Source organism: Aythya ferina (genome assembly GCF_964211825.1).
Source record: "Aythya ferina genome assembly, chromosome: 8".
In the NCBI taxonomy this organism is placed as follows: Eukaryota; Metazoa; Chordata; class Aves; order Anseriformes; family Anatidae; genus Aythya; species Aythya ferina.
The window spans coordinates 14,983,792-15,001,647 of NC_140304.1; the positions used below are offsets into that span (position 1 = coordinate 14,983,792).

General features: G+C 41.2%; 1 long non-coding RNA gene across 2 annotated transcripts; it reads right to left on the bottom strand.

Moving 5' to 3' along the window:
- Nucleotides 1–1,340: 1,340 nt before the first annotated feature.
- LOC311440269 lies at nucleotides 1,341–16,240 on the bottom strand. 2 transcript variants are annotated; one of them, XR_014695292.1, is made up of 3 exons: nucleotides 16,111–16,240; nucleotides 14,176–14,283; nucleotides 1,341–2,590 (listed from the first exon to the last, which is right to left on the bottom strand). It is a non-coding gene; the product is annotated as an uncharacterized lncRNA (long non-coding RNA). The 2 variants fall into 2 exon arrangements; XR_014695293.1 differs by lacking the exon at nucleotides 16,111–16,240 and adding an exon at nucleotides 14,621–14,904.
- Between the last annotated feature and the right edge of the window lie 1,616 nt (nucleotides 16,241–17,856).

Genomic DNA, 17,856 nt, shown 5'->3' on the forward strand with positions numbered 1-17,856 from the left:
TGAGTTGTTCTTTGCTTTACTTCTCCCCCTCCTCATCTAAAGGAGGGGGAGTGAGAGAGCGGTTGTGGGGTTTAGCTGCCCAGCACGGTAAAACCACCACAACTCGTAGAGAGGATATAGAAGAGGTGAAAAGTGTTGGGTGAAAGTGTTTTTAGCTTGGTTTTAGTTTCTCATTGTTCTAGTCAGCTACTGATAGGCAATAAATTACATTAATCTCCCTATTTTGAGTCTGTTTTGCCTGTGACAGTAATTGGTGAATGAGCTTCCTATCCATATCCTAGCCCTTGAGCCCTTCCCATTGTATTTTCTTCCCCCTTTTCCTACCATTTTTCACTTGCTATCGTATAAGGAGTGTCTGCCTTCACTAAGCCTAATAAGTATTTGTCACTGATCAGGTTTTTAATTTCATATTTGATTTTCAGATAAGTATTTTGGTACTTTTTCCTAGGCTGTCTCTCTACTGGAGAGGAATTAAAAATAAACACATCCAAAGCTGCCTCAGATTTCTGCTTCTAATCTCTTTTAAAAAATGGAAAAATGTTGGCAAGATTTAATGACAAGCTGTTATATGTTCAGATTACATCCTAACAATCACATTAAATCCTTGCTTTCACAACACACCCAGTTTGGCAGCAATAGTCTGCAAGACTACCTCTGCACTGCAGCATGCCAGCATATTTCTTTGTTGGGCCATGCTTCAACAGGGTCAGGAAAACTTGTCTGGACATTAAATATGTATATATATATATATATGTATATAAGTGCTGGAAATGTGATTACAGTTTTATAGCAGTTTCCTGTAACAGTTGATAATGAAGATCAGTGGTGCTAGATAGTGTAAACTGAAAGGTGGAGATGCACAAGCAAAAGCTGATGTTGTTACTGAAGTATTAGTAATGAGAACTGTGATCTATTTTTTTTCTCAATATTTACCTTTATTCTTTCCTTTTGTTTATATTCATCTTTTGTTTATATTCACCTATATTACAGGTAAGATGTGCACATCTTGCATTATAATGATATGCTAAAATGTTCATAGATATTGCTGCACAGTGGGGCTCACAATAACACCAAAACTGCAAATTCATAATGATATCAGAATTGTAGAAGCTGGGTACTCTGTATTGGGGTGAAGGTACTGAAACTTGAGGGCTGACACTGGAGTAATTCATAAATCAGGATTCCTGGCATCTGTAGACTGAGGAAGCCTAAACTTTGCTGCACACCACTAGAATTTTTACTGTCATTGGGAAGGCATGCAGCAAAGTGGTAACATAAACTTTAAAATGTGATATTTGCTTTGGCAGAGCATTTCCAGATAGTTCTAGTCAATGGTGCCATTTGGTTGGTCTGCCACTAGGAATAGCTCACCTTGTACACTATCAAAGCCTACTATTTTTAATGGGAAGTTATAGAGCTATTAAATTTCTGAGTATATTTTATTCTTAATTATGCTCTTAAAATATGCATAAAACAGAAAAATGTACCTTAAACTGCCTCTTCTCTGCATGTGTGATGCAGTTACAACAGGATATGAAGAAAATTATAAATTTTACTTCAATTACAGCAGTATAAAAGATCACATCATTATCTGAACCAGTGTTTTATGAGAAAGTAACTTGTTCATTACAAAATGATGAAGAATGAATTAATCTTAAGTTCTGGACGTGCCCCCCTGCATTACTTTTCCCATGTGCAGAATCACTACAGATCCAAAACTTTCCATTCTTCTTTTTTTCAATAATCTTGCAGAAATGTCTAAATTCATACCACACAATATCCTGTGCAGAAGCATATCCCATAGCCTTTTAATAGCATGGAAGCATTATAAAATAGCCTTAATGTGTTATAAAGATTGTTATGGAAGCTCAGACAGCATTAAGTCCAGTTGGCTTCCCTGCATATGTAAGAAATGCATGCATCTATTTCCAAGGATATCTCTGAAGACTAACATTCCCTAATATGGAAAGGGCATATATTGTGTTCCTTTTGACAAAGCAATGAAGGGAAGCAACTTTCATCACAGAAAATATCTATATATGGACAAGGAGGACATACCTGCTTCCTAGAAGTTGATCTTTCCTCTGATCCAGATTCATTTGTACCTAAGCTCATGTGCTTCAGCCTCCATAAGTGACCATATTGACTTCAGTCAACCTGTTCAGTTTTGGCCTTCAGACAAATGGAATAGTTACTCACTATAAAAAGGGTACAATTGTATTCTAAGTACACAAATTTAGTAGGATTTGGCTTCTGTTGAGTTGCTTTCATGAAATACTGTCATTTTTTTACAATTATATTACTATTCTGAAGCTTTCAAATTTTCATAGACATTTCTTATCTTTAGAAGCTGATTGATCTGTTTATGAAATACAGAGATTGTGAAATTTCTAACCTAAAAGGTCAGGTAAAATCTGTGAAAATATGGGATCTTTATACTAGTGGAGGAAAACAAAAATGAGAAATAAAACAAAACAACAACAAAAATGGTGGGGCTGATTCATGATAGCCTGATTATTTTTATTTTTTATTGATTGCTTGAAGAAAAAAAAATCTCAAAGGAGATGTAGATACATTGGGTGTATCCTTACTGAAAAAAAAAAAAAAAAAAAGGTTAAACACTGTATAATTCAATAAATAATTCAAGAACAACAACAGCAACAACAACACATTCATGGAAGAACTTAGAACTGCTTCCAATGAATCAGTGTGGAAAGCCAAACCAGCTGCTTCATAGTCACCCCATGGTATATTTTGAATATATATAACCATGCTCTCAATAAAATATTCTATTCAAAACTTTGTATACTATTTAGATATCCTGTAAACATTTATGCAAAAAGTTCGATTGACAATGTTTCTGTCTAAAATCTATAATATGATAAAGACTAAATTAAGGCAATAATTATGGAGAATTACAGCTTTATCAGAGATAAGAGTTACACTGATTTGCAGAATTATGGAAAGAAAACATATTCAGCAGTGACCACTTAATTTATTGTCACAGTGGAAGAAAACTTGCCAAGGCAATGGCCACTTGCCGAGGCAATTGGCTCAGGGGCAGCCGCGTTCTGCAGCGGAGCGGGGGATCGGACAGGCAGGGCTAATTTTTCCGGCACCAAGCCCACTCCAGGGAGCCGCCAGGACCCAGCAGCCCTCGCGAGGGAGGTGAACAAGGCGAGAACGAGGCATAGGCGGAGCCAGCAGCGCCCCCTCCCCGGCCATTCAAAAACTGCCCCTAGGGAGCAACCAGGAGCCCAGTGACCAGGACCGGCAAACAGGGCATGGCGCGTCAGAAGGGAGTGGCGCGGCACTTAGCATGGCAGTTCATGCAGGCAGGGCGAGCAGGAAGGGCAGAGCACTCCCCTCTGCCCATACAAACACCTCTTCTAACGGTGGTCTACCGCTAGCTCAGCTGCAATGGTGTACACCAGGCACGGTGTGCTCTCCAGGAAGTCTGTAAACACCCAGACCAACTGCCCACTCAAAACTGCGGCAGTTCAGGTCTCCGGGTGCAGGGAGTGGCTGAACCTGTTGCTACCACCTGCGGGGGGCAAAGAGACTGTGTGCATGAGGTGCGAGCAGGTGGATGACCTCATCTGCCCCGTGGCAGAACTCAAGGAGGAGGTCGAGAGGTTGAGGGATATCAGAGAGTGTGAGCGGGAGATAGACTTGCGTAGCAATTTTAATAGTCCAGGCTGGCAGTGATGACATTGAAGAGAGAAGCCTGAAGACTATCAAATGGGACTTTAGGGGACTGGGACGATTAGTGGATGGAGCGGGAGTAAAGGTGGTGTTTTCGCCAACACAGAAATTTTGTTGGTTTTTTTTGACCATGGGGCACTTTACTTGGCACCCGGCCTGATGGCCACAGACAGGTCCCTATCTCTAAGGGGAAAACGGATCCTAGGCCAGGAGCTGGCAGGGCTCATTGAGAGGGCTTTAAACTAGGTGAGAAGGGGGACAGGGCTGAAACAAGGCTTGTTAGAGCTGTGCCAGGGAGAACAATGGCAAGACTGGGAGAGAAGGCAATGGCCCAACTGAAGTGCATCTATACTAATGCACGCAGCATGGGTAACAAACAGGAGGAGCTGGAAGCCATCGTGCGGCAGGCAGGCTACGACTTGGTTGCCATCACAGAAGTGTGGTGGGACCACTCTCATGACTGGAGTGCTGCAATGTCTGGCTATAGGCTCTTCAGAAAGGACAGGCAGCACGGAAGGGGTGGTGGTGTGGCTCTCTGTATCAGAGAGAGTATTGATGTCGTGGAACTTGAGGCTGGGAAAGATAAGGTTGAGTCCCTATGGGTTAGGATCAGTGGGAAGGCCAACAAGGCAAGCATCCTGGTGGGGGTCTGTTATAGACCGCCGAACCAGGATGAGGAGACTGATGAGGAGTTCTACAGGCAGCTGACAAAGGCTGTGAAATCATCAGCACTTGTTCTTGTGGGGGACTTCAATTTCCCAGATATATCCTGGAAGCACAACACAGCCCAGAGAAAGCAGTCTATGAGGTTTCTGGAGAGCGTGGAAGGTAGCTTCCTGACGTAGCTGGTTAGTGAGCCTACCAGGGGAGGTGCCCCGCTAGACCTTCTCTTCACAAACAGAGAAGGACTGGTGGGAGATGTGGTGGTTGGAAACTGTCTTGGGCAGAGTGAGCATGAAATGGTAGAGTTCTCCATTCTTGAGAAGCCAGGAAGGGGACCAGTAAAACCGCTGTACTGGATTTCCGGAGGACCGACTTTGAACTGTTCAGGACACTGGTTGGTTGAGTCCTTTGGGAGGCGGTTTGTCGTGGTTTAACCCGGCTGGCAGCTAAATACCACGCAGCCGTTCGCTCACCCTCCCCCCTCCCTCTCTGGGACGGGGGAGAGAAATGGAAAGTGAAGCCCGTGAGTTGAGATAAAGACAGTTTAATAAGACAGGAAAATAATAATAACAAAATAATAATAACAATAATAATAATAATGTTACAATGGTGATAATAGGAAAGTAATAATAATATGTACAAACAAGTGATGCACAATGCAATTGCTCACCACCCGCTGACCGATGCCCAGCCTAACCCCGAGCAGTCCGGCCCCCTCCCCCCGGCTAGCCACCCCTATATATTGTTTAGCATGACGTCAGATGGTATGGAATACCCCTTTGGCTAGTTTGGGTCACCTGTCCTGGGTCTGTCCCCTCCCAGCTCTTACTGCACCCCCAGCCTGCCTGTTGGCAGGACAGAGCAAAAAGCTGAGATGTCCTTGGCTTGGTATAAGCACTGCTCTGCAACAATTAAAACATCGGGGTGTTATCAGCACTCTTCTCATCCTAAGCCAAAACACAGCATTCCACCAGCTACTAGGAAGAAAATTAATTCTGTTCTAACTGAAACCAGGACACGGTTCTGAAGGGCAGAGGAGTCCAGGAAGGCTGGGCGCTCTTCAAGAAGGAAATCTTAATGGCGCAGGAGCGGTCTGTCCCCACGTGCCCAAAGATGAGCCGGCGGGGAAGAAGACTGGCCTGGCTGAACGGAGAGTTGTGGCTTGAGCTTAGGAGGAAAAAGAGGGTTTATGATCTTTGGAAAAGAGGGCGGGCCACTCGGGAGGACTACAAGGATGTTGCGAGGCAGTGCAGGGACAAAATTAGAAAGGCCAAAGCTCATCTGGAGCTCAATCTGGCAACTGCCGTCAAAGACAACAAAAAATGTTTTTACAAATACATTAATGCAAAACGGAGGACTAAGGAGAATCTCCAGCCTTTACTGGATGTGGGGGGGGAACTCAGTTACAAAAGATGAGAAAAAGGCGGAGGTGCTTAATGCTTCTTTGCCTCAGTCTTTAGCGGCAAAACCAGTTGCTCTCTGGATACCCAGTACCCTGAACTGGTGGAAGGGGATGGGGAGCAGAACGTGGCCCTCACTATCCATGTTTAAATGGTTGGCAACCTGCTACGGCACTTGGATGTATGCAAGTCGATGGGGCCAGATGGGATCCACCCGAGGATACCGAGAGAATTGGCAGAGGAGCTGGCCAAGCCGCTTACCATCATTTATCAACAGTCCTGGCTATCAGGGGAGGTCCCAGTCGACTGGCGGCTAGCAAACATGACGCCCATCTACAAGAAGGGCCGGAGGGCAGACCCGGGAAACTACAGGCCTGTCAGGTTGACCTCAGTGCCAGGGAAACTCATGGAGAAGATTATCTTGAGTGTCATCACGCGGCACTTACAGGGCAACCAGGCGATCAGGCCCAGTCAGCAAGGTTTATGAAAGGCAAGTCCTGCTTGACAAACCTGATCTCCTTCTATGACAAAGTGACGCACTTGGTGGATGAGGGAAAGGCTGTGGATGTGGTCTACCTTGACTTCAGCAAGGCTTTTGACACTGCTTCCCATAGCATTCTCCTCAAGTAACTGTCTGCTTGTAGCTTGGACTGGCATACGTTGGATTAAAAACTGGCTGGATAGCCGGGCACAAAGAGTCGTGGTGAATGGAGTCAAATGCAATTGGAGGCCGGTCACTAGTGGCATTCCCCAGGGCTTGGTACTGGGGCCGGTCCTCTTTAATATCTTGATCAGTGATCTGGATGAGGGGATTGAGTGCACCCTCAGTAAGTTTGCAGATCACAGAATCACAGAATCACAGAATTTCTAGGTTGGAAGATGACACCAAGTTAGGTGCGTGTGTCGATCTGCTTAAGGGTAGGAATACTCTGCAGGAGGATCTGGATAGGCTGGACCGATGGGCTGAGGTCAACTGTATGAAATTCAAAAAGGCCAAGTGCCTGGTCCTGCACCTGGGGCGCAATAACCCCAAGCAGAGCTACAGGCTGGGGGATGAGTGGTTGGAAAGCTGCCAGGCGGAGAAGGACCTGGGAGTATTGGTGAATAGTCGGCTGAATATGAGCCAGCAGTGTGCTCAGGTGGCCAAGAAGGTCAAAGGCATCCTGGCTTGTATAAGAAGCCAGCAGGTCTAGGGAAGTGATTGTCCCCCTGTACTCGGCTCTGGTGAGGCCGCACCTCGAGTACTGTGTTCAGTTTTGGGCCCCTCGCTACAAGAAGGACATCGAGGTGCTCGAAAGAGTCCAGAGAAGGGCAACGAAGGAGGTGAGGGGTGTGGAGAACAAGTCCTACGAGGAGCGGCTGAGGGAGCTGGGTTTGTTCAGCCTGGAGAAGAGGAGGCTCAGGGGCGACCTTATCGCTCTTTGTAAGCACATTAAAGGAGGCTGTAGTGAGGTGGGGGTTGGTCTATTCTCCCATGTGCCTGATGACAGGAAGAGGGGAAATGGGCTAAAGTTGTGCCAGGAGTGTTTTAGGTTAGATGTTAGGAAGAACTTCTTTACTGAGAGGGTTGTGAGGCATTGGAACAGGCTGCCCAGGATAGTGGTGGAGTCACCATCCCTGGAGGTCTTTAAAAGACGTTTATATGTTGAACTTAGCGATATGGTTTAGTGGAGTGTTAGTGTTAGGTCAGAGGTTGGACTCAATGATCTTGAGGTCTCTTCCAACCTAGACAATTCTGTGATTCTGTGAAATAGAACATTGTAATTTATTTTTAACCTAGTAAATTAAAATATTCAAAAGTGGAAGTCAGACTCAAGTAGATACAAACAGTTCTCATTTACATCTTACTAGTTACATTGAAGAACGAAAATCTTATACTGATAGTTGCATTTAAATGCAAAATTTTGTTTTAGATTCTGCATTTTGGAAAGGCGACAGGCCAGAAACAATTCTCATTGAGGTTAATGGACAGCTATCTAATTTACTTCAAAATAAGCTTGAGAACACGTCCCCACACAACATGAAATTTGCATTTGAACTGAAATCTGAAGTAATACTTCCAGTTCTGTGCAGATTTGACAGGTGACCCAATGTCATTTTTGAATTAGAATGAGTGATATAAAGAGAGTTAATGCATTATTTATGCATCACTTGCAATGTGCATCCAGTCCCTAGCCCAGATCCCAGTGCATCCAATACACATATCTAAACAGAAATCATTCAATTCTCACTATTCAGTGCACATGCCAACACAATTTTAATAATCCCAAAGCAGCAAGAATCATTTCTATGTTCACAACAAATGCACCTCAATTTTTTTTTTTTCTGTTCAGTCATCAGAGAGTAGTTTAGATGGGTGGCAACAAAAACCGACCACACCACTCAGTGACACAGCGGGATAGTGATTTTTATTCTAAAATTTGTGTTCTACAATACACTCACCTGCACACAACACACCAACCAAGGCCCTACTCCTTGATCCAGTTTAGATCAGTATAACAGACACAGAAAACACCTGTCCAGGACAATAGTGTCCCATCTGGGAATGTGTCATACCCTAGCTGGTGGCTTGGCCATTCCACATAGTGATTCTACCTCAAGTACAAACATTTAAGCAGTTTCAGCGGTCCGTGTCTGTTTTTCACCATCCCTTTTAACTTCAAGGGGCTATAGTTTCCATTGTACTTTACTTCTTGCATTAATTTGTCAGCATAAACAGGCTTCGCTAATCCCATAGCTGATCCAATATCTCTGACTTTCTCCATATCTAATTTGAATTAGTAATTCTCTCAGAGGTTTTTCTCACCCTCCGGTGTCCTCTTTGAAAATGTTACCAAAAGTGGTTTTTGGTATGAATTCCACATGAGAATAATCTAGTCAGTTAGAGATCGGCAGATGCAAACAGTGTCTTGTCTGGATGATATATCGACACTATAAATGTCCTTCTATTTGCCTTACATTAAAAAAGCTACTGCGCTCTATAGTGCTCAGTACTTTCTGAGCTCACCTATGGACTTTGGCTTCACACAATCAATTCAGAGATACTGCCAGAGAACTCATGAAAATAAAACAACCAGATATATTTATTCTGTAACCTCAGTCATTCCACATAAACAAACTTCTAAGCAACTTGTTTCTTAAAAAAAAACACTGCCTTGACAGTGGATCAGCATTATGTCTAGAAACCAGTCTAGCCAAAGTAGAGAACAGATGGCCTCTAAAAAACTGCAAAGTACACAAACCAACACGACAAACAAAAATAAACGAATAAATAACAGAAAGCTTGAAACACCAAAGATGTAGCAACAAATCAATATTATTACCTAGGGCAGCAGACTTCCCTATGTGTAGGGGCTGGCTGACATACGGGGCCTTCTGTTCCCTTCAGAAGGGAGTCACCTACGACCATTACCCTTCTCTCCTCGGTGGAGGAAGTCTTGAGGTGTGGAGTAGACTTGCTTGTCCTAGACATTCTCCTATGTGGACTTTCCCCCACATTCTCACCACCCTGTCTCTGAGCTCCAGGGCCTCAAACCTATTGTGTAAGGGCACCTGGTGAGGTGAGGCAGGTAGGGAGGAGACTCACCTGTGACACTGAGCAGGGACGGACCTGTTTCCATTCCTCTCCATCTCTGAGGTCCCCTCCTTCTGCCTGACAGCGACAGGGCAGGGGTTTCATCACTATTAGGGCTGTGTTGCCCCAGTGCCTTTCTCTAAGGCATGGCAGGGAGTTACTCCACTGGTCTAACTCCTGCTCACATTCCCCTGAGAGTCCTTCATCTCTCCACGGCCTCCTTGAGGTCTGCCACCAGGCTGATCAGATCCTCCACCTGCTTGCAGTGCATGCAGGCAGTATCTCTGCCACCCTTCATTGGCAGCAAGAGGCTCAGGCACTCCCTGCAGCCAGAGACCTGAACAGCCACATCTTTGGGCAGGCACTCAGTCTGGGTTGCCACAGTCTTTTTGGCAAGCTCTTTGGCGAGCACTTGCCACCTGGCAGTGACCATGGCTGGGTTTGGTGTCTGGGAGGCAGCTGGTAGGTGAGCCAGTCACCTGAGTGAGGAGGGATCCTTGCCCCTTCCTGCTAGCCCTGCCTGCACAAACTGCCGTGCCATGCCATGACTGATGCACCATGTCCTGTTTGCCCGCACTGTTCAATGTGCTCCTGGTTGCTTAAGCTCCCTAGGGGCTGCCTTTGTACAGCTGGGGGGCTTCTCCCAAGCCTCATCAGCTGCCCTTGCAAGGGCCCCTGGGTCCTTGCGGCTCCCTTGGCTGCCTCTAGTAGCCTTGATGCAGGAAAGTGCCTGCTCACCGTGATCCCCCTGCTCAGCTGCACAACTTCTTCCACCAAAATGGGAAGTTTTACTTTATCCCCAGTGATAGGTATTTCAAATAAAACATTTTAACTAATAACCATTCTATTTATTAGTTAAATAACCATTAAATGGTTATTTAACTAATAACCATTAGTTAAAGACTTTGTCATAAGTATCCATAGCTGACTTGGCATATATTGCAGGAACCTGATCACCAGAGCCTTGGATTACACAAGAACTTCCTGTTCTTTACAAGTAACATGAAGAGGCAATAATGACGGTTTTATTTCCACTGTAAAGATTGTATATTTATGTTTTACTATTCATTGCAATAGCCATTTCTAGCAAACAGCCTAATACTTAGGAGGTTTAGAAATAAAATGTTTTAGTCTTTGGAAATGTGCTTAGTGTCTAAAGAGGTGTATAAACTCAATAATCCTAGGTTTAGTTCAGGTTTTATTGCATAAATTTAAATGGTTGTTTCCAGAGTCTCTCAGTTCCCTTTTAGAGAACTGAATGTCCCAGACTTTTTTGGTGGATTTGAGATCCCTACATAATGGAAGCTCTATAAACATGGAATACTATTAATAATACACTCTTATGTAATATGCATAATAAATTTTCCACAATCCTGATACTGGCTCACACTTATTTAGCATTTAATTGGCACACAAGGTAAAATCACAGCACAAATTCATTAGTGGCTGATGATGGCCCAGTCCCTCTTACCAGAACTAAATTGAAGTAAACAAGTTAGAATACACTTCAGGTCCCTCTGGACACTAGATTAGTAGGGAATCACTAAGTATCATCTGTCCATCATCAAAATCCAGGCAGCTGTGCATAATTAAGCTTTCAAAAAAACTGAAGTGAAATCACATTGCAGTGCAAACACATTATGCAGTCATTAGCAAACTTGCTCTGTAAAATTGTAGTGTAGGAGCACTGATTAGCATGCTTTGATGCATTTAAAATCTTCTTTTAATTTAATAGTATTTCACAGAGTACTAAGCAGTTGTACAATAAATAAATAAATAAATAAATAAATCACAGAACCAGTCCAGCTTATCATGCTATTGAGAACCAGGGATATTTATAAAGTGAATTTCCAAAAAAAGTGCATAACTAGGTATCCAACAGTTAGTTGGATTTTAGGCGCTTAAAAGACAGTCATTTTAAAAAATGTTTGAGCACTGGGGAAATTTTTTAGAAACTCCTTAATGGATTTTGCTCCATAGACAATTTCTGTTTACATTTGCAGAAGATTTTGATTTACAAATTATTTATGTTTTGTGTCTTCCTCCTCAAGCAGTTAGCACATTTTAAGGCTCCATGGAAATAATCTTTCTGAAGTAAATAAGATGTGCCAAATGTTTCCTGAATTATATACAAGTTTTTATTCAACTGTTTTATTTTTTAATCAGTTTTAAAAGAAATAGTAGCTGCTGGAATAGTCTGAAAAAAAAAAAGTATTATGCCTCTAAATTGGTTACAGTTCATAGAGGGCAAAACGGACCTTTTCCTTTGTAAGTATTTAAATCAGAACTCGCCCATAAGATGTGACTGATTCTTTTCACCTAGCCATAATAGCTGGAAATCTTTAAAGCCTGTTGTATTTGGAAAGAGTATCAGAAACAGTTGTAATGCATTTTGCATAAAATAATGACGACATAAGCCTCGCAGCTTTAATAAGATAGATACATTAACGTGGGGTGGCAGGTGTTGCTTAGGTGAAGGCTGCAAAGTATTTGCATTTCCACAAGTCTCAGAGAATTCTTTTGAACTTCATATTGTTCCGCAGTAGAACACAATAGTAAAACTAAAAACAACAACAACAAAAAAAGTAGTGAAAAAAAAATAAAATATTGTGTTTATCTGTGAAACACATGGCTATAATGTTGAAATCAAATGTGGACATCTAGAACACTGGAGAAAAAAAAAAAGCACAATTTTTTAATGTATTACTAATCTGCTTTGTTTCATACCTTTAAAGATATATCTTTACCCTTGGCTTTACATAGTCTAATGCTTAAAGGAAAACACTATAATATTCAAAAACAGATATTACTTCTTTCTTTTTTCAAAATTTCAGACTTATTTGTAGAACTACCGCTTCATTTCAAGTAACAAAATCTATTCGTTTCTGAGCATTTTATTTCATTTAATATTACAAAACATACCTGCATAAAACAAACATCCAGAGAGAATTTGTCACAGTGATTTGAAATTTTGATCTTATTTTCTAACCTACCGTTAGAAAAGTTACTTTAGTCTAAATTTATTTTTTTTCAGAAGGTATACAAATGAAAACTTAATCCAATCTCACGAATTTCAATCCACAATAACCTAAAATAAGAATAAAAAGGAAAATAGTTTTCAGGAAAGGTACTGAAATTTAATCTTGCTTCACAGGTCTACAAGTTTCACCGTTGGAAATTAGGGGCTGTATATCTCTTTTTAATCACCAAAACAGGACAAAACATATTAGTGAACACAGTAATGTTCACTTTCTTTAGGCTTGTGTTCAATTATCTAATGTAAAGAACAAATGGTTTTAATGGAACCATATTTTCTTTTAAGTACTTAATCTCCAAAGTGATAATGTTCCAGTGTTAATTAAATGCATCTGGAAACAAGTACAGAAATTAAAATTATAAAATGCTTTGTAGAGAACAGTTTGAACGGGAAAACAATTGATGTCCATCAGTATTGCCTATAATGTTTATAGGTGCTGATATAAACAGGGATAAAAGTCTTTTCAAGACACAGTTGTTTATAAATATAATCCCTGTTGTTCTGCTAAGCCCCTCTTGCTTATTAGACACATTAATTATCATGTGTTCTCCTAGAATTCGAAACTTACACACATATGATTATTTCTTTGTTGATCTTTGTTCTGCAAAGATATTAATTATCAGGAAATGACTCAACAAGTCCTGCTGGTAATTTAGTTTATGCATACTCCCTTCACACACACCCCAAAAAGGACAAAAAATTCACTTCCTCCTACCCAATCTGTTAAATTAGTCAACACTATTACAGAAAGAAAGATTAAATATTAAGCTTTTACTAGAGGGGTTTAGTTAGGAAACTCAAACATAAGAGAAAAAGAAAACAAAAGACTTCCTTTGCTGTCCTCTTTCACATCAGAGTGCAACTAAAGATACTTAGATCATTCAAACAACTGAAGCTGTAAACAAATTTTTGAAAGACAGAAAGCCAGTTCTGCTAGTGAGGAATTGTTGTGTTGACACACTATAATCTGTAGTTCAGTCTTATCGTGCATATAAACGGGGTTTAAGGCTTCCTCTTTTCTAGGACATTAATTGTCTTGCTAGAAAACACACACAGTCTTTGAAAAATTGCACTATTGTTCATGATGCTATCCTCAAAGTATCTGCCCTCCACTCTGTTTACAGTAGAGACATAGAATTTAACGTTTTGCACATGACCCACTTACAGTTCAGAACAGCTCCCCTTTAAACCACCTAAAAAATTTGTTGATTTCTATGTAATCAGTTAAAATCCTTTGAGTTTTGATCTGTAGCCATTTTCCAGAGACACATGAGGGCCTAAACAGACTTAGTTGAATTGATAGTTTTCCAATTCATGGAAAAGCAAACATTTTTAAAATTTGAAGCTGGACTAATTTCCCAAATAATAATAATAAAAGAATAATAATTTTCACAGTAGGAAAAAAAATCCTTGAAAAATCTTTGTGAAACTGACATTCTTGTTGGTTTAATCTGAATTTCTTTCCTTTTAAGTCACTCCTGCTTCTGTAAACTTTCACTGGGGATTTTAATATTTATTCATTGCTCAGTCCTGAAAACTCTTAAGACTTCCTGATTTCAGACTGATTCTGCAGCACTGAAAAAAAAAAAAAAAAAAAAAAAAAGACATTTCCACAGCTTTTAGATTCCAGGCTTTCTGTAAAGTTCCAGAAACACTGACACCAATGTACTCACACTAGCCCCTTATGTAATGGACCTAGATGCTTCCTAAATCTAACTTGAAGTCAGACTCAAATTCTGACCCATGGCTTCCAAACTTCAGTAATTCATTCATGACTACAAGCCCAGAAAGCTTACCATCATCAGAAGATATCAGCTAGTCATCAATGCACTTCAGTTGAATAGTGTTTCTATGAGATTCCTGCCTTCGTTTCAGGGAAATATTGAGATGTTTGATAGGTATTTCTATTTTAAAATAATAAGAATAAAATATATAAGAAGTAGATTTATTTTGTTGAATTATTTTCTTTAGTAATAGTAACACAAATTCTCCTTTAAACAGTTCCTCTATTCATGTTAAAGCTCAGTCACACACAAAAAATGAAAAAAAAAATTGGAAGAAAGGTCAGTGATCTGTTTGAGATAAATGAAGGATGTAAGACTATAAAAATGTCACTACTCTGTCAAAGCAAATGGTAAATTTGGCTCTATATTGTTCTCTTAGAACATTTATGACAATGTGCCAAGATAACCTTGTTAAAAAGTTTATAGCAAGTCATTCAGTAAATTAAAAATCAAATACCTCAATTACTCTGTTACTCCATTACCTCCACGTTGAGTGTGATTCTAGCAAAAACTCATTACAAATGGTTTCAATTAGAAGAATCTATTGTTCCTGCTGTATATAGGTCAGTAATATGAACCTTTGTTTCTATTTTTTGACCTCATTTCAAGATAACAATATTATTTGTTCTACAGTGGTTTTAGCAGAATAAATTCTCCTTCCTTCCAGGTCATTCTCGTTTTGATTTACAATGTGTTTTGTTAGTGATGGGCAAAATAAGCAGACACATGACAAATACTCTTATCAGTAGGAGCTGTTCTGTATGTGAATATGCGCCGAATGCATTATTGTCAAAGCTGTCTTTCTTTTTCCTTTTTTTTTTTTTTTTTTTTTAATTTGTCCTTTTTGAAAAAATCTATAAACTTTTTACATATTTAAACTCTGTGCCAGCTTTACCATGGCATTGTCATGTTAGGAACAATAAGAGTTCATGTATCATTTTATTTTAACAGATTGCAATTCACACTTAGACTTTAATATAACACTTGTAACAATAGATTTGTGAAGTAAGTATCATTGTTAACCTTGCTCTCTATACACAGATGCTTGTCTGAAAACATAGTCATTACAATTTAAGTGAGACTTAAAAATGCATCAACAGTTTTCTGATCTGAATCGATGTCAACAGAACTGTAACTTTTCTCCAGAAAAGCAAAAGTAAAAAAACTTCTTCAAAATGCCTATTTCCACTTTATCAGTTAACAGGATGACATTTTTCCCTTATAGAAGCCAAACTTTGCTAAACGGTATAAATTAAAGTATTTCATACTGTTATTTCAAATATTTTATTTTTATTTTATTTTATTTTTAATTGTTTCTACCAAAATTGTATTCTAACTGCAGAAATGCAAAAGCATCAGAACCTTTGTGTGGATTCCTACTTTGAGTAATTACTGGTGAGGTGCACTGGGCACAAACCCATGGATAACTATGGATAATTGAGATTGATCATGTAACACCAGAAATACGGAGAAATAGTCAAGGTATTCAAAATGCGTCATAATAACTAGGAAGGAAAACACCACTTTGGCGTGGAAGGAATGTACTTCTAATGACAAATATACAGCCTTGTTAGATAATAAATAAATGAAAGCACGTTAAGTACACAATATACAAAACATGCTGCTCCTCTGCTTCGGTACAGCACCATACACAGTTCTTTGTCTGAGCTATTTTTGGTTGCAAAAACAAAGACCACTTTCCTAGATATTTATGCAGCATTGTATTAGCTCTGCAGTCTCTGCAATAGCACAAGAGCAGCAGATGCCTTGCAAATTCACCACTACAGCTGTGTGTATCTTGACATTCTTCTCTCCTAGATATTTTTAATGCAGAGACCACATCCTGAACCGATGTTACATATTCCACGCTAGAAATCCTTTCCTGGGATTTTATTTCCAGCATAGGTAATCTATGAATTACAAACTGTATAGCCTACTTCAACCTACTGCCTATTTTAGGAGGAGCAACGAGGTGGGTACACCGCAGCCGCCATAGCGACCGCGCGCCACCGGGCTGGGCCAGGGGGCCCCGCGCAGGGCCAGGAGCAGAGCGCAGCGGGGTCGGCCCGACCCGAGCGCACCGCCAACACCGGGGGCCAGCTGGATCACGAGGGCCAGAGTCGTCGCGGGGCAGGGGCGGGGGCCGGGGCCTGGCGGTGTCGCCGCCATGGAACGCTGAGGCCTCCTTTTGGGAGAGGAGACGTCAGGCTGCTCCGGGAACTAGTTAGCAAGGTCCCCTGCAAAACTGCTTTTGAAGGTGTTAGCATCCATCAGACTTTAAGCATAGACTCAGGCAATTCCAAAAATATCGGAAGTCAGGCAGGCGGGGCAGAAGGTTGGCCTGGCTGACCAGGGATCTTCTGCTGGAGCTTAGGCACAAAAAGAAAGTGTACAGCTGCTGGAAGTAAGGTCAGGCAACATAGAAGGACCACAGGGATGCTGTTTGCCTTTGTAGGGAGAAAATTTGTGTGGCCAAAGGCCAATTAGAGTTGAAGCTAGCCAGATCTGTAGGAGACAATAAAAAGAGCTTTTTAAAATATGTGAACAAAAAAAAGAAGGACCAAAGAAAACATAGATCTGCTACTTGATGGGGAAGGTCACCTCACAAACAAGGACATAGGCAAAGCAGAGACATTTAATGTCTTCTTTGCCTCCGTCTTCAACACTGATGATGGGCTTCGGGATGCTGGGTACCCTGAGCAGGAGGCTCAATGGAAACCAGCTGATGTGATCTTTTTGGGTTTCAGTAAAGCTTTTGACACAGTTTCCCATAGGGTCCTGCACAAAATATCCAGCATATAGCTAGACAAAAACATCATATGATAGGTGAACAGGTAGGTGATAGGTGATGGCTGACAGGCAGAGCTCAAAGGGTTGTGGTAAATGGGGCTGCATTAAGCTGGTGGATGGTCACAAGTGGAGTCCCCCAAGGCTCCATTTTAGGGCCAGTCCACTTCAATGTTTTTTATAAATGATTTGGATGTAGGACTAGAAGGTGTTTTGAATAAATTTGCTGATGACACTAAACTGGGAGGAGTTGTTGATTCTGTTGAGGTTGGAAAGACCTTGCAGAGAGATCTGGACAAATTGGAGAGCTGGGTGGTCACCAACCACATGAAGTTTAACAAGAGCAAGTGCTGGGTCCTCCACCTGGGACAGGGCAACCCTGGCTGAAGTTTTGGTGGCAGTTTTCCTCCTGTCACCAGAAAATTTAAATTCATAGATTAGAATCATAGAATCATTTATGTTGGAAAATAATAGAATCATTAAGGCTGCAATGAGGTCTCCCCAGAACCTTCTCGTCTCCAGGCTGAAGATCCCTTCTTTCTCTTAGCCTTTTTTCATAGGTGAGGTGCTCCAGTCCCCTGATCATCTTTGTAGCCTTCCTCTGGACTCGCTCTAACAGGTCCACATCTTTCTATTTCAAAGGAGGTTGTAACTATCTATCTCAAAAGAGGTTGTTATGAGATGGGGTCAGCCTTTTTTCCCAAGCAAGAAGTGACAGACAAGAGGATACAGCCTCAAGTTGAACCAGGGCAGGTTTAGGTTGGATATTAGGAAAAAATTCTTCACTGAAAGTGTTGTGACACTTTAGAACAGGCTGCCCAGGGAAGTGGTTGAGTGACTGTCCCTGGAGGTATTCAAAAAACATGTAGCTGTTGTGCTTAGGGACATGGTTTGCTGGTAGACTTG